Consider the following 24,030-nt stretch of genomic DNA (forward strand, 5'->3'; position numbering starts at 1 on the left):
CCCTAAGGGCCGATCTCCAGTCCTTAGTACTACCTAGTACAGTAGATGCACAGGAGGGTGGGTTGGGGGGGGGGGCGGTAACCCGAATTTAAGCCCCAACCTTGGCATTTACTCTCTGTGTGAGCGTTAGCAAATGATTCACTCTTGGAGACTCACTTTGCCCACTTGAACCACGGGGGTGACGAAAATTTCACCTGCCTCATAGGCCATTGGGTCGTGATTATCCTCCCTTTGCTTCAACACCATGTTTATTTTACGTGGGGCTTTTCCAGGTGCTGGGAATACCGAAGGAAGAGACGTAGTCCCTTCCCTTAAGGAAACTCAAGAGGTCAAACACGAGACTCCATCCGGCTCCTAGATAAATGCCTGAGGGAACTGAACGCACGTCCAGGCAAACGCTGGTGGCCTTCTTCACGGCAGCCCCAGTCGGAAGCGCCCAAACGTCCACCGCCTGTAGACTACACGACTAAAATGTGGTATATCCACACGCTGGAATATTACCCGCCCGTTGAAGGAATCAGGTGCCCATCTGTCCCCAAAGAACAGTAAGTACAGCGTCTGCCACCGAAAGACAAGGCTCCAAGGCCCGGGCAGAATTTCCTCTCTCCCCCGCCTTTCTCAGGCTCACCCACGTCATTGAAGATAACTGTCCTCACCTCAGCCAGCAGGGGCTGCCCTCACCTCCTTGGGGTCTCTCCCCAGGAGCACCTGTCCGGGCTTGAGTAACTGGGGACTATAGCCTGGCCCGTGGTGCATCCGACAGCCATCCAGAGCCCCTCGTGTTTTCTTCTTTTATTGTAGTTGTGCTTCCCACTCCTGAAACTCTGATGGATGCTCGCGGATGCTCCCGGTTGGGGGATTTAGTATGGAGCCAAGTCGGTGGTTCCTCTGATTTGGAGACAGAAGTTCTGGCTGGCTGTCTCCCGTTTCTTGTGAGACTGAAACAAACAGGAGAATGAAATAAATCGTTATTGGCACTTGACAAGAGACAGGAGGTCGTGAGGACAGAAGAGACGTGGAGGGGATCTAGGGGAGGCAGCCTGAGAGGCGTCCCATTACGCCAACCAGTCTGTGGGTAAAATTTGCTCACAGGCTAACATGCCCCTTGCGATGGTTAATTTTGCGTGTCAACTTGACTGGGCCATGGAGCCCAGACATGTGAGCAGCCATTATTCTGGATGTTTCCAAGAGGGTGTTTTGGGATGAGGTTAATCCTTAAATCCATGGGCTTTGAGATTACTTTCATAGTGTGGGTAGGTGGGCCTCATCCAATCAGTTGATGGACACCTGACTGCCTCCAAAGAAGGAATTTTGCAGCAGAACAGCTTTTGGACTTGATCCAAAACATCAGCTGTCCCCTGGGACTCCACCCTGGTGGTCCACTCTAGATTGGGGACTTGCCAGCCTCCACAATTACGGGAGCCAATTCCTTAAAATAAATCTCTTTCTATATATACACACGTCTTATCAGGTCTGTTTCCGTGGAGAGTGCTGACTAATACAGTCCTCTACAGATCAGACCGACAGCCATCAGATCCCTCAAGAGCAAATATCTGGGAAGCCCTCACGTATGAGGACCTCACGCCATTTGAGACGCTGGCCGAAGGCCAAACAGGACGGTAGGAAGACGCGACGAGCATCTGCTCTGGCCTCATGACAGCAGCAGAAGTTGTGAGCATCTCCTTCCTTGAAGTCATATGGATATTTGGGAGCTGATTCCCATTTTCATCCCGCTCTCCTCTCCGTCCGTCTGCCGTGCACTTTGCCGGGAGCTGCTCCTGGTGTGGTTCGCAGGCGTGGGCACAGTGGGGACGCACATGAGCGGAAGCTGAGTGTGGATGGAGCGGCACCCCGGTGCCCAGGCTTTGGGCTGCCACCTGTCGGGGAGGAGTGAGTGCACCGTTTGTTTGAAATAAGGAGAGCGACACTGTGTTAGAGCTGTTGTTACTCTGGGAAGCGAATGTCAGGGACAAAGAGAGAAAGAGTGTGTGTGTGTGTGTGTGTGTGTGTGTGTGTGTGTGTGAGAGAGAGAATCTAGCAGTGGATTCAACAGGCGTTTGTTGTTCCCTAGTGTCTTGGCAGAATCCCCGAGGTGGGCTGTGTGAGTGGGAGTCAGTGAAGTGCAGTGAGATGCCGTGACCCGCCCCCGCTCTGCCTCTTGTGGTCTGAACTTGGGCATCAGACCTGCGAGGCGCCTACTGGAGGCTCCCCGCGGATCTGCCACTCACTGACAGGAAGTGACACCGTGAGTCTGCTCCGGTCACCGTATTGTTGTCCAGTGCTAGAATCTCGGCCAGACTCTGCAGGCAAAGAGACGGCCGTGCCGCTTCCTGCTCTTTGAACTTCCAGAATTCCGGAGTTCCTGGCAGCCTTCTGTGACCCTCCCCCCACTCAGAACCGTGCCAGTGAATTTCTTGTGCCGAGGTCAGCCAGGGGTGGTGGCTCTGGTTGCAGCCAGAACACTGATGGGCACCGTGGCTTTGCTCTGACGGCTGTGGGCATCCCAAGGCAGGAAGCCCTGATGCTCCAGAGCGAGGTGGTTTGACCACGAGAGAAGGCTGCCTGGAGGAGGTGTGCCTACTTCCTGGAAACCATCTGGCCATTCTGCTTCCTAAGACCGACCGAAAGTGGTGGCTCATTTTACTGGGAAGCCAAGAGGGCAGTTAAGACGTTTCCTGTTTCTGAAGATTTAGGGTTGCCCTTACCGCCTGCCATCTTGCTTTCGTCCTGTACAAAGAGCCCCTGCTACCTATTCCAAACCTTCTGTCCTGGACAGTCAAAGGCTAGAAGGTTTTAATAGAAGGATGCTCACGTGACAGACTGCCCTTCCCCCAACAATACTGGAAGAATTACAAGAGGGTGGTGGTAAATGGAGCGCCTTTGGAGGAAACACACAAACAAGCATCTGCCATCGCATATTGTGCTAGAATCAGGTCAGATCCCATTTTGCACACAAATCTATTTGTTACTGGATCTACTTAGGAATCCTACCTGCTCACCAGGGTATAACAACATTCTGTCCCACAAACGGAGGTTGTGACGTAGTAGGTGGCTTAGATTGTAGATTTTAGCTTTAGAAAGAAAGCATCTCTTACCTCCCAAATCTGTTAGATCTCCAGACTCGAGCCTGTGTATCCTCTCGACAGGAGCCAGAACGCATCGGAGGGACCAGGAAGACGTGGGGAGGTGCGGGCTGGCACCTCTGGGAGTTGGGCTTAGGCGAGGCTCTAGGGCACTATTTGTGACTTTAAATAGCTCTCTCTGCGAGTTGAAGAGGGCTGGGCGCGGTAGGCTAGTCTCCAATATGATCTTGTTGTGTTCCGGGAAAAGTATACAAAGGAAGAAAGTGGAAATAGACCATATACTTTATTTTGTATGGTTTGTGCCAACGCATTCTGTTGTGAATTTTAATTGTATTTTTATATCTTTAACATTTTTAAAATTTATTTTTGAGAGATAGAGTGAGAATGAGCACGAGTGGGGGAGGGCAGAGAGACAGGGAGACACAGAATCCGAAATAGGCTCCAGGCTCTGAGCTGTCAGCACAGAGCCCGACGCGGGGCTGGAACCCAGGAATGGTGAGATCATGACCTGAGCCGAAGTCGGATGCTCCACCGACTGAGCCACCCAGGTGCCCCTCTGCTGTGAATTTTAAAAAACTATTATCATCATCCTGGTTCACAGTTGCTTTATTTCGGATGGAAACTCACGTATTTGATGATTCAGCCACTGGTCTTGCTTCTGCTCATTGTTATTGATCCTAATCATTAGGGTTTGAAATAATTTATGATCCTATTATACAAAACAGTAGAGAGCATACCCTCTGACCACAGCAAGTTATTTTCTGTGAAGAAGGAAGCTAACCCTCCTGTTTGGCAGGAGCAAGGCCTGGACCAGCCTTCCTGGATGATGGGAAAAACCAAGGATCTCGGGTAGACGGAAAAAACCAAGCTGATGGCCAAAATTATGGCTCATAAACACAAACGAAGAGATTTAAAAGAGCACATGAGACACAGGAATAATATTACAGATGCTCTCAGACCAGCTGCTCCCTGAAGCAGGAGAATTGGACCAGTACTGCTGAGGCCTTTATACGTTCTTCCCAGAGGTCACCCCTCCTCCTGGAGGTCACCGCAACCTAATTTTGTGTTCATCATTCACTTGACGTCCTTTATAATTTTCCCACATAGCGGTGTATCCTTAAGCCATATATTGCTTCCTCTTGCACACTTCTGAAGTCTCCATAAGTGGTACAGTGCTGTGGGCAACCTACTTTTAAGTTCAAGTTTGCTTGTGGTGTCCCACGTGTGCTGGCATTTGTAGCTCTAAGTCCTTCATTTTCACTGCGATAGAGAATTCTGCTGCATGAAGACACCGTGGTTTATTTCCCCCAGAGGAGGAGATCGTTTTTCTCTTTTTAAGTTGCTCACGCTATCCCACTGTTTTAATGTTATTTATGCACACACAGCGATGATTACGCATTGATTACACAGTGATGTAAGCCTGCTCTGAATATAGGCTCCAATACATAAAAGATTGGACTGTGACTTGGTTAGTTTCTTTGGGAACCAAAGAGTTGAGAAGCAGAACCGTCGCAGATCTCCTCCAGCCTCACCGCTTCTCCCTTTAAAAACAGTAACCTTGTTCTTCAAATATCATCTCCTCCCCGTGTGACGCCAACCAGGTGTCAAAGCCTCAGTGACACCAAATGACATCCTTTGACCTCAGAACATCAGTTGATGTCAAATGTAATGTGACCGAAAGCCGAGTTTCTTTATTCGAACGATAATGTCATTTATGGTGTCTTGTCTTTCACCTTCCCTGATTGTCGTTATTAAAAGCACACCGTGTTTCTCATGCTCGTTTGTGAAATGGCAGAGCCCTTACTAACGTGGGTCTGTTAGGAAGAGCCCACGAGGATGGTTTCAAAGCACTTTGTGATGAACAGTGCGTTCTAGGAATGGGAATTGAAAATAATCAAGACATTCATGGATCCAAACAGGCCACAGAAACACCATAGCAACAAATGAACAATAATTGTGGCATTACAGGCTCTTTCCTCGGCTACATGCTCGTGCAATCAATGCTCACGCCGTGGGAGGAGCCCAGGTCAGATCTGGATGCCACCACCCGTGAGGATGCTGTGACGAGCCATGCGAGGTGGGTGATGGGCTGCTGGGTCCAGGAGGAAACATACGTGTGTGCTCCTCCTCCGGGCTTCCTGCCCGCTCATTCCTGGCCATCTCCCGGGCACAGAGATGTTGTACTTCTGGGCACCCCATGCCCTGAGCCGATTAGTCAAGTCGCCCAAGAAGATGTTGCTCTGAAGAAACTACCTGTTGCCCCAAAGATCTCATCTGGATGGACATACAGCGAAAGCCAGGGCAACAGACAAGGCTGTGAGTAGAGCAGTGATGCAGTCCATGTCTTTCCAAGGCCAAAGTCAGGACCGCAGAGGAGGGCCTTGGCTCGCTTGGCCTGTAAAAGCTACCAGAAGAAGTGACATTTCCCAAGTTATTTTTGGAAATGGACACAAAGGTAGATGTGGCCCCAGCCCTGTTTCCTTATGGCGCACAGGCTAGAAAGGATTCACAGGCTCTGCTGGATTTGACCATGACTGGAAACATAACCCTCAAGAGTCATCTCAGGAACACCAGGAAGACATCAGCGTAAGAAGGAAAGACTTCATTTTCTAGGGAAGTCCCTTGGCCTTACCCATTTTGACGATGTGGCGACTGGCTTGAGATGCCCAGGTTAGGGGACGTCTTCTCCAATGGTAGGGAGACCGCAAAGGGGCAGGTGCTGAGGACGGCACACTCTTCCCTAGGGATCCACCAGTGGGGTGTCCTTCTGGAAAGAGAGACAGAGTGAATACAAGAGCAATGGTGGGGGTTGGGGGAACTGGTGGCTCCAGTTCCCTGAGGAGCTGGTGGCTGACTTGGTGACACTTCTGTAGGTGAAACCTCTCCTGTCTCCTGAGTCGGCCAGAATACCTGGTTTCATCAAGGTCTAGCTATTTTAGAAGTAATTCCTAGGCACTGAGTGATTTTAGAGCTTTTTTCCCTTTACCATCTTTGAATGGTAAACTGGATGCTCAGGCTTCTCAAACTCAGTTTGTTTCCATGGTTACAAAACACCGTGCTCTCGCTGACCCACAATGCATCAGGAGGGGCACGCTGGCTGCCTGGTAATGGCTATATCATTTTCCAAATTTGCAGACCTCCTTCACACTATCCAAATATTAGTAAGGTGGGTGCCCTCCTTAAATCAAATTTGCAGGGAGCAAGGAAGAGGATATTTGTGCTATAAATTACAATCCAGAAGCATTATCCCCCAATAAATGGAAATATTGAGGGAAAAGGTTGGGCAGCAAGAGAGTGTCACCAATTGCCATGGTGCCCTGGGGGAATTTCCTCTTGCCCAGGCTAAGTCCATTAGCCCGACTCTGTACTCGAGACGGAAGCCTGTCGGGGAGGCCTCATGCTCCCAACGGCAAGGGCCAGGCACCGCGTCTGAAAGATGTGGACACGAATCTTTTCCTTGCGAGCCACGGATAATTTACTCTCTCCTAACTGCAGCTGTCTTATCTGTGAAAGAAGGAACTCTCACAGGTTTGCTGAGAGGATTCAATGGGATTAGGAGACGATTTAGTACTGTCCGAATTAGGCACTCAATAAATGGTAACTGCTCTTCTCGGCACTATTATTTGGGAAAGCCGTCATTTCTGTGATACAAATGGTGCAAAGCCTGTTTGGTGCACAGGACGGGTTTGGTGGGGATTTAGGATTGATGCTGGTGGTGGTGATGATGATAAAATTAGTGAGGTATTAAAAACAGAGGGCCTTTTTTGTGACATGGGTTGCATTCGCTCCACTTGGTGAAGGAGGCAGCGTAGCCCCATGGTTACCAGGGGTGGTCCTGGAGCCAGAAGTTTTGGGTTCAAATAGTCGCACTGCTTCATAATGGACGTGTGTTCTTGGGTGCCTTACTCAACCTTTCCCGGTCTGGATTTCCTTCTCGGTCAAGTGGAGATAAGATATATACCTCAATGGGCTGTAAGAGCATTGGACGCACAAAGATTTGTCAGGGGCTTAGATGAGTGCCTGGTGGCGGGAGAACACAGAGCCGGGCACCGGAGAGCAGGGCACCCGGGACGCAGCAGGAGACCACCCTGTCCTCTGCACGCTGACATCCCTCTCTGTTCTGACATCCCTTTCCTGCCCCGTGGATGGATTCTCAGGCCGGTCCTCGTAAGTTTTCTGATCTCGTAAGTTTTCTGATCTCGCTTGAATTATACACGATCTTTTGGGAACTTCTCGAAGTAATAACAGCCTTATTTCAGAAACAAAAGTGCCCAGCCTCATACAGTAAAGTACCGAACTTCACTTGAAATTAAAGGGCCTTTTCCCCAGTTTACTCTGACTTGAGAGTGAATTTGTAGCTTTTGCTGAGGAGGTTGGTGGGGGCAAGCATCATGTAACTGACTTGTAGCCCCTCCTCTCAGGGCTCCCACAGAACTTGCTCCCTGCGAGGAACTGGGGGTAGCTGACCCCCGTTATCTCGAGGCCTTGGCTGAAGCGGGGATAGGAAGAATTCCACCTTCGACATTGTGATACATGCAGCAAGTATGAGGTCAGTGCTCTGAAAACATATTTTTCTTAAACGATAAATCCTGCCTGACTTTCACTCCTTCATCAGGAGTTGAATCAAACGAGGCGTATACAAATTCTAATTTTCAGATACCGTATACATCCATTCCTGTTCCAATATAGGGGTACCAGCAAATAAAAATATTATTTTTATTTTGTTATTATTTATTTATATTATTATTTATTATATATAATATGTATTATTATTTTATTGGAAAATGAAAATACAGGACACCCAGTAAAATGTGAATTTCAAATAAACAGCAAATAATTTTTAGTATCTTTCCCATGGAATACTGGAGGTGTATTAATACTAAAGTATTATTCATTGTTTATCTGAAATTTAAACGTTAAGTGGATGACCCGTACGTTATCTGGCAAACCCGTTCCAATAATTCTTTTATCTGAGACAGTTCGGATTTCCAAGACTGTATCACTTAGAGCATTTTAGTCGCAAATAACAGAATACCCAGGTATAAGTGCCTTAAGCAGTGAGAAATCGTTATTGTCCCACAGAATAAGAAATCAAGAAGGAGACGGTTCACAGTTGGTTAGACAGGTAGTTCGGTGATGCCAGATTCTGGGTCACCCTTCTACATTTCTGTTGGTGTCCCTTCACCGGTCACATCGGCTCCAAAATTACATCCTCCCACACAACATCCCGGGACAAGGATGGATGTGACTGTACCCTGGGCAGCCCCTCTTTTAAACTTTTTGTGTTGAGATCATTGTAATTCCCATGCAGTTATGGGAAATAATACAGAAAGGGCCCAGGCACTTTTCACTGAGTTTTCTCAAACGGTAACATCTTGCAAGATGATAGTACAATATCACGGCTAGGATACGGACAGAACAGGATTCACCAATATCCTGATTTCCCCAGTTTTGCCTGTTCTGACGCATAACAGAAACTTAACAAATCGTCGCCGAGGGAATAGATGAGTGACCAGCATTATCCACGGCACATCGGATGTGTCCATCTTCCGTATGTACGACTCTGGGTTCCTTGAGGTGAATGTGGTGTCTCCAGGGTCTGGCTCATAAAAAATACTCAAGACGTGCGTTTTTATGGGTGAATAAAGAAAGGGTGGGTGACCCCCACGTGTTCCAATGCTTTCATTTTGTAGATGAAAGAACTTGGGCCCCAGAGACAAGGAGTTCTTTAATTTGTGTTCTTATTGACGGGGCCCTCGCGCATTCCGCTCATATCATCGTTGTCTGTCTGGGATTTGATTGTCCCAGAAGGCAGTGACCTTGTCTGTCAAGTTCAAGTTCACTTTTCGCAGACTTAGTAGTGGTGCCTGGGGACACTCAGACTGCGTGAAGGTGAAGGAGCGCCGGGAGAACGGAAGGGCAGCCTCACCCACGCCCCAGCCAAGAGGAGGGACTCTGGACTCACAGGGTGCACTTGCCCTGTGACAGCAGGCAAGCTGTTCACCTCTCGGTGCTTCGCGTTCCTCACCTGTGAAATGGAGGGCAGTAACTGTGCAGGGCGAGAAGAAGGCGCGAGAGCCGGCTCTCGGTAAATGACCCCTGGGGCCGCCACGGGGCCTGCTGGTGTCGGCCAAGAAGGCTCAGCGCTTCTGCTCGCTCCACCAGCGCTCCGGTGAAGGGGCTTTGCGGCCTCACGGTTTGCCAGGAGGGCGTCAGCTACAGGCTGGGGGGAGGGGAGGAAGCCCGAGAAAGGAACGAGGGAGGTTGGGCGTCTGGCTGGACTCCCCTTCCACGGGCTCTTCCCCGGGGAGGACTGTGTCCCTGGTCCCGTTCCTTCCGGAACCCATTTTCTCCCTCCATCTTCTCTCAAGTTGTTGTCTGCGAGGAGATGTGGATCTCAGCTGTTCGAAGCTACCCAATTAATGGAGAATGTTGGAATCTACTCAACACTAAATCTACTTGACAGCTTTTTAATGTCTTTCATCTGGAGTCCCAAACTTCTTTAAAAGGAAAAGAATTTCAGCTCTGACCGATGGCATCAGGAACTATCAAGGACCTTCCCTGAGGAGACACAGTCACTTCCTATCCGTAAATTAGTGTTTTTAAGCCTCTTGCCCATAATACCTGAGTAAAATCACTTGGGGAATAAATGCTATTGTTCACATCAGATGAGGAAGCCCGGATGCAGACACCATGTTCCAAATAATGGAGTGAATATCTACTTTTTGAAGCAGAAGGGAGTTCAGCTCTTCGGTCACACCCAGCGGGAAAGACCCAACCACCTGGGCCAGATCAGTATCTCCCCTTAAGTAAGAACGACAACCAGTTAGCGTGCGGAGTGACTTTCCACGGAGTCACTCCGTCCGCACAACACCCCAACTGGGGAAGGGCCACGGCTATCTCTATCCCACATTAAACACCGGGATACAGAGCCTGTGCCACACGTGTCACATCACACAGCAGGGAGACGGGGCACCAGGGTCTGAATGTCCTGTTTTGCCGCAGTGTCTGCCCTGTGCTCCGTGGAAGCCCTGGTTCCACCCTCGTCCCGCATGGAAAGCCCCCAGAGTGCAGTGACAGGGACCGTCACCAGTAAAACTGGGAATGAGTGTGAGAGTCAATATTCTCTTGCCAGCATGGCAGAAATACCTCTGTTTCAAAAAACAGAAAGGTCTGGATATGGAAAAGGCATTGCTTTTATTTAATAATCTATACCCAGATGTTCTGATGTCCAGATTAGAACAGTGGTACCAATGGCTCCAGGGAAGGCAGTATGCTATATTTCTCCTAAGCACATTTGATTTTTTACCAGTCCTTTGGGGAAAATAAACTTTGTCTCCCTCATCTGCTTACTTACAATATATTTTCGGAAGCAACTGATTATACGCTGGGCATAAAAGTGAACTGTTTACTAAAAACGTGCGTGCATGCTGCTGCTGAAACCTTCATGCCAGGGGACATGTGTTGGTGATTGAATTATTTTTAGGATCGCAGTTTTGCAAGCACATCAGACTTTGGTGGTGTTTCTTGCAGTGTTGAGCGTGCAGGAAGCGGGAAGGGGCAGCAGGGCGCTGACCGTTCGGGTTGGTTCCAGTTTTTCACCACCACGGGGAGAACAGAGACCGTCCAGAGACTCCTGAAGTGGACCCTCCTCCTGTTGAGACATCTCCCTTGTCCCCTGCTTCTCTGAGCACTGCCCAGTTCTCACTGTAGATTAAGCCAGTGATATTCTAACAACGTTATGACTGAACGGAACACAAAATAAGTGTCATAGGATAACACAGATCGACACATTTGTATAAAAATATATGTCAACTGCTCTTTCAAATATGTTCTAAATTTAGGCAATGGAAGTTATGATTAGTTTTCGATTCCAAAAGGGTAGAAGTCTCCCTCTCTCATACGGCCCCTTTCTTTCAACGTTTCTAGGATTTCTCTGTCTGAGTGGTGTTGCTATTTACTGTCCGCGGTGTCGGGCTGGGACGTTCTGGCCCGACCGGCCATGGCCTGGGTCTGATCGCCGGCCTCCCCGCGGCCTTCGTTGACTCTCAAAGGGTGAGGCTGTGCCCTCCTGGCTCCGCAGAGACGCAGCCGGTGAATCACGGTCGCTGGAGAGTCTGAGGAGTGAGGCTAAAATGGGAAGTGATGGTAATCGCTGTTCATAGTACTTCGGGAACTCAGAATCACAGCACGCTGTACTCCTAAGTCCTGCAAGGACGGACGTAGGATAGTCGCGACACAACGGGGCGCGTTGTCTACAAGGACATCAAGGGAGGACCGCGGGCAGACTCTTTGGGGGGTTAGCGGGGACCTCCTTGTTCCTTGGGAGAGAAAATAATGTTGGGAAACTTGCACAAAAATACCGTGTATTGCAGGGAAGCCATCGTTGCTTTTTTTTCCCTCTTCCCCTCCCTGCAGTAGGTTTCTCCAAAGACCAGACCTGAACAATTTCAAGGTCACAAAAGCTTCCTCGCGTGGATGAGGGATTCCGTTCTCTCTCGGCCGGGGAGAAAATGCTGCACGTTGTCTCACGGCACGGTCCCGGCAGGAAGGGTCTGCCTCCGTGGGGATAAACGCCGAGCTCCACCGAGTTAAATCTCTCAGGAAGTCCGAAGCCGTTAACCAGACGTGCTAAGGCAAAAGAGATTAAGCCCCAGGGCTGTCTCGGTGGGGTCCATTTACAGGCACCACATGAAGAAGAGGTGGCCTTTTTGGTCGAGTCGCCCAAGCTCCCAGTTCCATCCCGTGACGATGGGGCGTTTAACTCCGTTACCTTCTGGAAAAACAATTCAGCTGACCACAGACCACCAAATAGCCTTGTGGCCTACACGGGAGACGGGATTTCCTCTTCCAGAATGTTGGAGGAGTCAAATCAGACAGAGGCTGTAACTAATCTGATCCTCGGCAGGAAGGAACAGAGGGAGGTTTACAGATAAATCCCTCCTTGGTAGATGGCTTGGAGGAATCAGTCACAACACACCCAGAGGCAATATTTACAGGGGAGACAGACGAGGAAGGAAAAGCAAAGAAAAAGAACCTTAGAAAAGCAAGCATATGTTCTGTTTCACATGGTGGGCTGACCGGATGCGTGTTCTTTCCTTTTCCTGAAACCCCTGCAGAAGAATTCGAAGAGTTTTATTCACGGTAACAAAGATAAAGGGGGAGAAGACAGCAGCAGGTGAGGTATTTCGACAAGCGTGGGGAAGGCAGGAGCAGACGGAGCGGTGGCAGACGAGTCTCTGCGGATGAGGATTGACAGGGAGAGGCAGCCCAGCTGCAGGAACCCCCGGGAGGGGCCCCTCCGGCGTGCTGCCCAGCAGGTGAGGACCTAGGTCGTCCGTCCGTCCGGCAGTAGAGTGAAGGTTCATGCAGTGGAGAAAATGATCAGCGGTTTCTCTGAATGTGGTAAACAAAGGCTTGGCATGGGGAGTGGGCTCCAGGCAGGAGATACTAGAAAAAGCCCCTGACCGTGGGAACCCCTCCCTCACCTGCTCCCAGCTGGTCCAAATCTGGTGTGGGCGACCCTCCCCGCTGGCAGGGGGAGAGAACGAAGCTCACCAAGACGACAATAAGAGAGAGGTGATGGACGAAGAGGATGCACGACTTTGCTGGAAAATGTGGACTCACTGCTCAACGACAAAGACACAGCCGAGAGCGGGGGGTTCCCGCTGGGGACCAGAACTTAGACGCCTGTATCCGTGGACCTGCTGTGTTTGCGAGAACAGCCACACCCAACCGAATGTTAAAATTGCAGCCGCCAACAGTCAGGATCCACCCAGATTGTCAAGACGGGTCTTCGTGAACAGAATTACACAGCAACGAGCTTCGTGAGGGGCCACGGCACAGGAAAAATAAGAAATATTAACATTTTTCAATGACATTAGGTGAAAGCAAAAATAAAAGAAAATGCCATTCCCTAAAGAGGAAAGCCAAAGAACAGAGTAATTGTTTTAATGTTTGAGCTTATTATTTTTGCTAAAGAAAACTTCTGTCAACACAACTGTGAGATGCCCAGGGGAAAGTGAATCATCGAGTGTCCCCTTGGAGAGGATGCTCTTCTTCGGGGAGCCTGGTGCTGTATACTCTGGGCCACTCCAGGCACTGGCGGGCGTCACTAGGGGACGTGAGCCATCCCGTGGGAAGTCCCAGGGGACAGACAGGATCTCCTGAGGGTCGGCAGAAGAGTCTGACCATCTTATGAAAGGGATGACCTCACACCTAATTACAGACTGCTCATCTTGGAATCAATATCTGGGACGATGCTGGGACGAATCACTGGATGATCAATCGGCCATCAGCTCGGAGGGCAGAAGACACTAGGAAGGAGCCGACAGACGTTTCTGAGAGGGAAACTCTATTTTTTTTTCAAGGCCTCGCTCCAAGTCTCAAGGCTGCAAAGGGCTGGGGCCTGGGGGTCAAGCACTGTGGTTACCAGGGAATTAGCTAACAGAAAGAGAACCATTGCAGAGTATTAAAGAGTATCATCCCTTGGTTAGTATAAATAGCATATTTAGACACAATTCCCATTTAGGCAATCTTCCTAATGTGAACGACGAACGACACACATATATAAAAGGAGATGGAATTTAAAGAGCAAAACCCTAGCAAGACTCCCCCCGGACAGCAGGAGCAGCGAGGGTCCCAGGGCCCCGCGAGGTCACCAGTTTCCATGAGGCTATTTGTTTCCTACCCGAGTCCAGAGGGGCCTCCATGTCCAGATGGAGCCGCTGATCGATGTCACATGAGGAGGAAGCAAGGCGAGGAGCAGAGTGAGAGCTGGAGAGGAACTTCATCCCGGTGAAAGAATGGCTAGCATTAACCGAACTTTCTACCCACCACGCAATGCTCCAAGCACGGGAGTCCTGTAATTCACGTGACCCAGATGACGACCCTCTGACCCAGGGACTCTTATCCTCCTCACATCACCAGTGGGGCCTCTGAGGCCCCTGAGAAACAAAGCAACTTGCCCAAGAGCACACAGCTGGTAAGAAGCCAAAAGGAACTCTGTTAGCTAAAATTCAAGAACACAAGGGAAATGTTCGTTCTTTAACGTCTCTCAAACTTATTCACGTGAACGATTAATATGTCCAACGAAATATAATTACATATGGTATTCGGTGTAGATCGCATAGTACAGCTGCTTTCACTTCTAATGAAAAAAGGGCAACAGGTTTCAGAGAAAATTAAAAGGCATTTTTAGAGAAGACAGACATAAACATTAAGGACATTCAAACCTGTTACTTTTGGCTTTTATCCTGCACAGGAGAACGCCCAGCCAGGTCCAATTTCAGCGGGACAGATTGACTGCCTTTGAATGACTCTGAACCACTAAAGTGGTGCCTGAACACAAGGCGTTTAAGATCTGAACTTGGGGACAGAGGCTGACATGTGCCCATGGCTTATAATCTAGTGGTGATGGAATTACAGGCGTGGTGCAGGCTGCCGTCCGGGAGAAAGCACAGAGGAGGAGACGAGCACAGAAGCACCAGGAGAAGGCAGTTCAGCGCCAGCCTGGAGCCCCTTCCCCGTCTCCTCCAGTACAGGGGCTCCCGTGTGTCGTGTGTACCCACGGGCACGTACGTGCCCTCGGGATATGGATCCAGCGGGGTAGGTAAGCCACCACCAGGGCTTGGAGCGCACACCAGGGTTTTCCGTGCTCTCTCAGGTAGAGCCCCTGTGGGCGTCCTCCAGGCTGGGCAGGGGAGCGATGGATGGACACGACACCTGCGGGCGTATTCTGGGGGCCCCGGCAGGAGACCACCCCTGGACAAGGTTTTGCTCCTTTGCGTGTGTTGCGTTTTACAAGAAACTTGATGTGAAACGAAGACCACACTTCCCTTGGTCAATGCTGTGCCTCCACGAGGCTCCAGTCCCAAAGGGAAGCTTCTGGAATGTGCAGAGCAGCTAGAGCTAGAAGGAGACAGAGGGCTGCCACAGTCCACTGTTAAATCCCGCCACGCCCGTGCTGCCCAGGCTGGCCCACTACGCCTAGGACAGTGGCACTGGCTGCATGTGTGTACTAGGGATGTTAAATCACAAGTGACTGTCCTTTGAATATAACGTGTGTGCTCTTTTTTTTTTTTTTTTCAGACCTGCTATCAAACTGAAGTTTGGCGACAAAAGCAAAAGTGCTGACAATACTAGTCGCCAGGTCCTGGGCCTCTCCAGTTCCAGGCACCGCGCTTTGTCGCAAGGGCTCTAACCCCGCAGGACAAGGAGTGTTATGCTTGTCTCACAGAGGAAGCAGCTGGATATGGTCAGTCGTTTGCCCAGATCACACAGCACCGAAGTCACAGGGCTGGAGTGAAATGTGAATGCCTCTAATTCCCAAGGCCAAGTTCATGCTGGTGCGCCCTGGTACAGAAGCCCTCCCAACAGGGTTTGCTACGCTCGGAAAAATGGGACTACGGAGAAAGAACAACTTTCGACAAGGTCTAAGAAAATGATAGAACACAGTCCAGAAAACATTTCCAATTTGGGGCTAGGACAGAGTGGACACGCATCTCCCGATTAGTCCCAGTAAGTACAGCAAAATCTCTGGACCTCATATGTGAAACAAACACAGAAAGACTCCGAAAGGCAAAGAGAAAAGCCAGACCAGCTAGATGTGGTGGTGAGTTCATACACCTTGAACCACATCCTGGAGAAGCCAGCAACCCAGGAATGCCAACGGGCACAGGTGCAAAAGTCCCAAGAAGAGCCTGCTCTCTCTGGCCACAGGGACCCCCTAGCAGGACAGAGTACTTTGACACAGTCACGGACCTATCCTGTCCAAACGCAAGGAGAAATGCGTGGCCTCACCCCTACCCCACCAGCAAGGCCAAGACCAGAATGTTCACCACCACCTAGTGGGAAGAAGGTGGTCAGGGGAGGCCCAGCAGAGTTGGTACCATCACGACGTGCACCTGGCAGTGACGAGAGCCTGGCTAACTCAGTTTGTCAAAACAGTAAAGGCAAACGGCCAGTGGGGAGACTACAAGTCAAAGACGGGCTGCTGATGCAGAAATTGCAAATGAGACCCAGAACCTCATAACAGAATAGTCAGAAAGCCAGGTTATCATTAAAAAAGTTACTCATCATACCAACAACCAGGAAAATCTCCGTTTGAATGAGAAAATACACCCAAGATGTATGATACCAAGATGACAGAGATGTTAGAATTATCTGGCAAGGATTTCTTAAGCAGCCACCAAAACAAAAACAAAAACAAACAACAACAACAAAACCAAAAACCACCCTGGATCAACGAACAATTACAAACACACTTGAGACAAATGAGAAAAAAGAAACTCTCGGCAAAGAAAGAGAAGACATGACGAAGAGCCACGTCGGGATTTTGGAACTGAAAAATATGATCATCCCAATGAAAGACTCAGGGGGGCCTCGGCATCAGAATGGAGAGGACAGAGAAAGAACCAGTGTACTTGAAGGTGGGGTGACAGAAGTCACCCAGTCTGAGCAGCAGAGAGGAAGTAGACTGGAGTGAAGGAGCAGCCAGATCAGAACGTCAGGGACCTGAGGCCAGAACAAGACATCACATTCCTGTCACGGCCGTGGGGTGGGGGTGGGGCGGGGGCGGGGAGGTGGCGGGGAGAGGGGAGGCTGAAAAAGTGTTCAGACAAACGGGATGAAAAGTTCCCAAATTTAGCAAAAGATGGAAATCTGTAGATTCAAGAAGCAGAGAAGACCCCAAACATTGCAGAATGAAAGACCTACAAGCCACGATGTGTCACCATCATACGTCCCCGTAAGGGGGTTCACATCGCTAAGTGGTAATAGCATTTCATTTTTTCTATCAAAGAATGAAATAATGGCATAATTAGTTTCCATTTAAGAGAGAGTGATTTCCTACGACATCTCTGAAAGCATATTAACTAAATATGACATTTAGTAACCACGTAAAAACATAAATATTATAAAAACAAATCAGTTGGTTTTTAAAGAACAATATGCAAGAATTCCAAATAGACCATAACTGTGCTTTTTGTCTGTTTTTGTTACTATAACACGAAGCTAATTGCCCATCTATATTTTAGTATGTTTGATGAGCCAAAACCAAACAGGATATGGTATTTCATTTAAAAACGTGTTTGTCAACAAAACATGCTTTTATCAGATAATCATTTTGAAATGAATTAAATGGGGAACGTCACTTTCTCCATGGGGACAGCTGAAGTGTGTCTTCAGATGTACGAACGATGATCATTTGTGTCAAAATGAACGTTCGAGTGCAATCGCTAATGACATACTGATCAAAAACCACTTTTTAAAGTTAAAATTCCTCCTTCATTATGCATCATACAACAGGGATGGTATGATTAAAAAGAAAAAAAGAACCTCTCCCAGGATTGAGATTAGACATCACTGTGCAAGAGGTTTGCAAGGCCGACCAAGGTCGGGAAATTGCGCACATCCCCTGACCACCTTCTTCCCTCTAGATGGTGGTGAACTTTCTGGTCTTGGCCTTGCTGGTGGGGTAGGGGTGAGGCCACGCATTTCTCCTTGCGTTTGGACAGGATAGGTCCGTGACTGTGTCAAAGTACTCTGTCCTGCTAGGGGGTCCCTGTGGCCAGAGAGAGCAGGCTCTTCTTGGGACTTTTGCACCTGTGCCCGTTGGCATTCCTGGGTTGCTGGCTTCTCCAGGATGTGGTTCAAGGTGTATGAACTCACCACCACATCTGGCACTAATAGGCTCCTTGGTTTTTCCCCAGCCACAATGTGCCCTCCCTTCTCCATTTCCTTGCCGTGGGATGGGATATGGCTCGGCGAAGAGAGCTCTCCATTTAAACTGAGATGCTCTCTTTGGGTCCCAGGTCACTTCCTTTCCAGCCTGGTATTCACACCAACCCGAGAAAACAGTGGTGACAACGAGCTACGGGACTGGGGAGGAGGGTGTGGAGACAGGAGGGGGCAGTGAAAGCCGCGGTTTGGAGAAGCATGTGTGTCCGAGGGCAGAAAACACAGGGTTCCCAGATACGGACCTGACTGGGCTCAAGATGGCGTGAGTGTTTGGGGCGAGGGGAGCTCAGGGGACCGTCGGTGTTGACTCTGCGTGCGTGCACGCTGGCCTGTCTGGACTCGTGCACGGGCGCGGGAGGCTCTTGTTCACACTCACGCAGATATGTTTCGTTTCGCTTTGTGTCAGTGTCATAAGCTGCCGAGCGGAGTCAATTAGCCATCCCGGTCGTCTGTTCTGGGTGAGCGATGTTTCCTGTTTGTGCACCACCTAACACCAGCACTTGCCTTCATTCTGGGAGCAGAAAACGAGTCTGTATGGAGTCCTGAGCACCATGGCCGCCGTGTGGCACGTGGGAGGTCAATACCCCAGACACAGGTGCAGCCATCTCTAGACACATCAGGCTCCAGCGAAGTCTGCACGTGGCCGAGAGTTCTCTGTAGGTTTAGTTGTTCCATTCACTTGAACCTTGGACATCCTGCTCCCCTGCCCGCCATTCATTTTACTCTCCCACAAACTGAGCGTCATGAGAAAAGCCCAGAAGACGCCCGGGGGAGAAGCAGCCCCCAAACCAGGGCTGTGGGAGGATAAAGCTGGCACTTGGCAAAGAGTGTGGGTCACAGGCTGCTGGGAGACACGCGTGTGGACCCTCGGCCCCAGTGTGAGCCCCCAGGAGCCCCCGGGGAGCAGAAGGTGCCCCTCGGAGCCCAGGGCTCCTGCCCTCACAGTGGGGCTCCCTGGGGATCCGCCAGCCCCTGCAGGTACCCACGAGCAGGGAACCGCAGGCCCCGGGCCCCGGCCTCCCGGTGTCGTGGGGCGGATGGCGGAAGGATAGACAGCTTCTGCCTTCGTCCACCTCTGCATATTCCGGAAAGGGGCTGTCAGCTCCTCAGGCTCCTCTCCAGACAAAGCAACCCTCCCTGGATGTTTTCGAGCCGCCCTCCTCACTAAACCTCAGCGAAACAGGGAAATGATGAGCTGTTATTCTTTGTCAGCTTGAGGCTTTGTCCGCATTTTCAACTCCTCTAGCCTTTGAATGTCATTATAAATTTTGTTCACCATCAGGATTTCCAATTACGAAAAGGTTAATGCTAAAAGCAGGGTCGGGTGGGGACAGGGCGGGGACCACCCTCTGTAGAAATGCTGTGTGTTCAAAGGAACGTTTCCCACTAGTTTTGCCAAAATTCCCTCCGATGCCGTGGCCTCTCCTCATTACTTGGAATGGTTCTGGAAGCGGAATGGGGTTTCCACGGCTTTCTTCCCACCCCTGTCCCCTGGGGAAGGGGCGGGGACATCTCAAGCTTCCAGTGAGCTTGGAACCTCGAGTTTGTGTCGCTAAGCTCTCAACTGAAACGTAAAATCTTTTTATTAGCTTTGAAAACATACGCTACTTACATTTTTGAAAAATATCCAAGTAATCCAAGGTGAAAGAAAAACCATCATCCTGCCAAGGCCTAAATTAGGGTGTGTCTCCTACACACAGGACTATCCAGAAACGAGCCCCCCCCGCCCCCACCAGGGTCTCTGTGGCTATTTGCATGTGCAAGTTCACGGCCTCACAGAGCCATGTCTGGGGAGTCCGCAGGTTTGAAGCAGCTGATCCTTGAGAGGCCGTTGAAAGTGTGAAAACGCATTTATTTGCTTGCTCAGGGGAAGTTAATTCTAAAGAGCACTTTTGCTTGTCTTTACGACTTGAAGGCGCGGAAGTCACGGGGGCTCCCCTCCGTGGAAACGCTGTGAGTGACTCATCACCTTTGGTTGTCTTCCCAGGCTACAGAGAACCACGGCGGCTGCGAGGAGTCGCACAGAGAAGTCTCGCCCAAGGCCCCAGGTGTGAGAGCCCTGGCCCCCAGGGCTCCTGTGTGTATGTGCATGTGGGTGCATGTGTGTGTGTGTGCATGTGTGTGCATGTGTGTGCGTGTATGAATTTCTCTCTTCTTACAGGGATACTAGTCACTGGATCAGGGCCCACCCTACTCCAGCATGACCTCCTCTTACCTTGATTACATCTGCAGGGACCCTATTTCCAAGTCATATACACAAGCACCGGGGTTAAGACATGAACACTGTTTGCTGGGGGCATAATATGCCCCACAATACTGTCCCCTGAGCTCCTTATCTATAAAGATGGTGAGCTGGGCTTTTATAGCAGCCAATAGGACAGCTCCATAAGATCACCTGACCCTCCTAAAGCAAAGAGGAAATCCAAAGAAGGTCAGGACTGCCCACAGCCCTGTGCCCCTCTCTGAGCAGCAGGCCTCTCCGGGCCCCTGACACAAGTGCCCAGAGCCCTGTAAGTTATCACAACGTGCTCACAGCCACCACCCACACCACCAAAAGACAGGACAGGTCGTTCGTTACATAAACAAGACAGACAAGACTAAGCGAATTTGCCAAGGGTCCGAGGGCGTGGTGAGGGCCTAAGAACACCAGAGAAACAATTTAATATATGGAAATACGACTGGGTGTCTTCTGGGAAACACAGAGCCCTCTCTAAGCTCTCCCCTCCAAGACGAGCCTCGCCCTTCCGCACCTGGCAGGGCTCCCCAGCAGCCGGCCGGGGACTTTACCTGTAAGACCAGTGACCACTGGCAAGGCTGCAAACGTGGTCAGGAGGAAGCACGTTTCTTCAGGAGGCCGAGAGAGGCCGGCGGGCACCTGAGAGAGAGCTCGGCAACTCAGCCCCCAGACCCAATCCCTGCTGCGGGCGCTGAGCTGGGGACGAGGCCGGGTCCTGGCCTGAAGACCCGCACCGGCCTCTCCAGTGCCTGGAACGGTGTCTGGATATGAAGGCGGGGTGCACAGACAGATGACCTGAGGGAGAGCTCGCGGTGGGGCTCACGCACATCAGCTCTCGGCAGTTCCGTTCTCGTAGTTCTCTCGTAAGATACAGCTGCCAGCACACGCGGCCTCGGGCCCGGTCTCCCAGGACAACAGGTGCCGCAGCCCCACCGCCCCGCCCGGACCAGCCTCCCTGCCAGAGGCATGTCTTTGGATGGAATGTGCAGCGGACATGTGTTGACTGGGGCCACCCAACGTCACCTGCCTGCTGCCAACAACTGCCCCTGATGCCACGCGGGGAATTCATCCTCCTGGCCCTGTTCTGGTAGAACTGGTGCTGTCGCCCCAGGCTCCGGCGCCGACCCGAGACCCAACCTGGGCATTTCATTCCCGACTAGGGACGGGTCCACCTGCCGGGCAGATGCAAAACTCGGACAAGCCAGGGATGGTCAGGAGACTCATTCTGATAAGTCATTACTACTGTAAGAGTTATTCAGTGAGCGGGTAAATAATAACAATGACAGTGATGGTGACCATGACAACAGCAGCTGAAGTACTGAGCGCTCTTGTATCCCAGACGCTGTCCCAAGAAACTCATGTACCCTAGTTCGTTTAGTTCTAAAGCCAGCCCCATGATGCAGGCCCACATCCTTCCGGGTACAAGGGTGGGGATGGTGACAGAGTGGAAGCGTTGCTCAGAAACAAGCATTCTATTCCCATGCCCTGGAGTTTTGTGGTTGGAACAGGGGATCCCACAGTTTGTCTTCTTGGGCAACTCATCTATGAGTTGTATGTGACCAAATGTTCTTTTCACCATAAATAGTTCAAAGAAGCAATTTGTGGTAATGTGACTCTTACATAATGGAGATGTTTTCCTCTCTCAATTTTTACAATTAGTATCCAAATTACTAAAAGTTAAAGAAAATTTTGCGTTCATGAAATTTGAAAGCAAGGGATCTTTGCTACCTGATATCTAAAATATTCACAGTTACTATATCCACCTACCCATCAGTACCCATTTAACAATGTCAATATCATAGTCCCGCAGTGCCCTAAATTTCCTAATTTAGGATAATTTAAAAAGGGCTGTCAGTATAGTAGCATACTTTTTATAACTGTGGGTGAGGATAAGAAGTCAGCAGAGAAAGGTGGAAGAAACAAAGGAATCTGTCATTTAAGGTTCATACCTCAGGAAGGCTGTTCACACCTCATGATGACTATTCACACCTCAGGATGACTGTTCATACATCAGGAAGACTGTTCACACCTCAGGATGGCTGTTCGCATCTCAGGAAGACTGTTTACACCTCAGGAGGGCTGTTCATACCTCAGGATGGCTATTCACATCTCAGGGTGACTCTTCATACCTCAGGAAGACTGTTCATACCTCGGAAGGGCTGTTCATACCTCAAGATGGCTGTTTGTACCTCAGGATGGCTGTTCACATCTCAGGATGACTGTTCATACCTCAGGAAAACTGTTTATACCTCAGGAGGGCTGTTCATACCTCAGGAGGGAGGGCTGTTCACATCTCAGGATGGCTGTTAATACCTCAGGATGGCTGTTAACATCTCAAGATGACTGTTCATACCTCAGGATGACTACTCATACCTCAGGAAGGCTGTTCACACCTCACGATGGCTGTTCAGACCTCACGATGGCTGTTTATACCTCGGGATGACAATTCATGCCTCAGGAAGACTGTTCACACCTCAGGATGACTTTGAGCAAGACTGTTTTGGAAACTAGAAATACTTTTCTATTCTAACAATAGCAGAAATTGCTGTCTGAACTTGTAAAAAAAGGGGGAAAAAACCTAAATTGCCAGAGTCCCAGATCTAATTATTTTGATAATTATCAGAAGAATGACATGGAAATATCTTGAATGCAGTGATTCGGAGCTCTTTGTGGGTAAGAATTGTGTGTGTGTAACAGCTTCCTAGACTTATAATGCACATTCCATTGAATTCTCCCACTTAAAGTATACAATTCAATGGTTTCTAATATATTCACAGGATTGTGCAAACATCCTCTGTATCTAATTTTAGGACATTTTTGTCCCTTCTAAAAGAAACCCTGTTCCTGTCTGCACCAGGCCCATTGCGTCACCCCAACCCAGCCCCCACTCACCCGCTCTCTCTCTCTCTGGACTCACTTGTTCAGGACCTTTCATGTAAGTGTAATCCTCCAACATATGGTCACTCGGCGCAATGTTTTCAAGGTTCATCCACAGTGTCGCACGTGTCATACTTCAAGCCTTTGTATTGCCAAATAATAGCCCATTGTACAGGTATAACACAGTTTGTTTCTCCGTTCATCCATTGACAGACATTTGGGTTGTTTCCACTTTGGGGCTATTATGACTAATGCCACCGTGAACATTTGTGTACAAGTCCTTTTGGGACACACGCCTGTCTTCGTTTCCCTTGGATATATACCTAGGAGTAAAGAATCGTAATTAGTGAGGAAAACTTCATCTAGACAGTCATGCAAACTTGTATGTTAGCAATAAGCAGTCTTTGTTTCTTCAGACAATTCTTATTTCTTTATAGGAGAAATAGGAAAAATAAATAGGCATTCGAGCATTGAATAGAGATCTCAGAGAACATATGTTCTTTATTTGAAACACCACAAATGGATTCCTCTCCGCTCTCAAACAAATGCATATATTTACAGAGGTGCTATTAAGTAATTCTTAATTTATCTGACATTGTCAAGAAGCATTCTAAGAATACATTTTTCAGATAACTGAAATATTCACCTGTTAAAATTTTTATGATTTTTTTCAAAAAATAATAGATGCTTATATTCTAGAGGCACATGGCCTCTAATGATTTTTAGTGACTTATGATTATGATCACCATAGCTGTCTATCATATTATATCCATACGTTTGTACCCCCAGAACTACTGTAGACTTGTTTTAGGATGTGCCCTGTTGAGGGATGTCTCCTCTCTCTACATCAGACCATATTTGGATTACTTTCATTTTGTTCACTTTTTCAAGACTTCCTGGGCCTAGGGCTTGTCAAGGGGTCTCACACATCTTGTATTCCCAGTAAAACTCCTTCATTACTGAAACTGTTACCAGCCTTCTGCACAGAGGTAGGAATCCTCCATTGTCCAAAAGGTCCTGGGCTCTGTAGTTCACCGGCCCAGCCCTCTTGGGTGATGAACAAATGACAGTTGGGTTGGCCATACAACCAAGTGC

General features: G+C 49.4%; 1 long non-coding RNA gene across 2 annotated transcripts; it reads right to left on the reverse strand.

The window, feature by feature from the left end:
• Window positions 1–246: 246 nt before the first annotated feature.
• On the reverse strand, window positions 247–22,923 carry LOC122232656. Of its 2 annotated transcripts, none has more exons than XR_006210027.1 (3): window positions 22,008–22,923; window positions 5,716–5,850; window positions 247–938 (listed from the first exon to the last, which is right to left on the reverse strand). It is a non-coding gene; the product is annotated as an uncharacterized LOC122232656 (long non-coding RNA). The 2 variants fall into 2 exon arrangements; XR_006210026.1 differs by lacking the exon at window positions 22,008–22,923 and adding an exon at window positions 5,994–6,180.
• Between the last annotated feature and the right edge of the window lie 1,107 nt (window positions 22,924–24,030).

The sequence above is a fragment of the Panthera tigris genome, chromosome D3 (genome assembly GCF_018350195.1).
Source record: "Panthera tigris isolate Pti1 chromosome D3, P.tigris_Pti1_mat1.1, whole genome shotgun sequence".
Classification (NCBI taxonomy): Eukaryota; Metazoa; Chordata; class Mammalia; order Carnivora; family Felidae; genus Panthera; species Panthera tigris.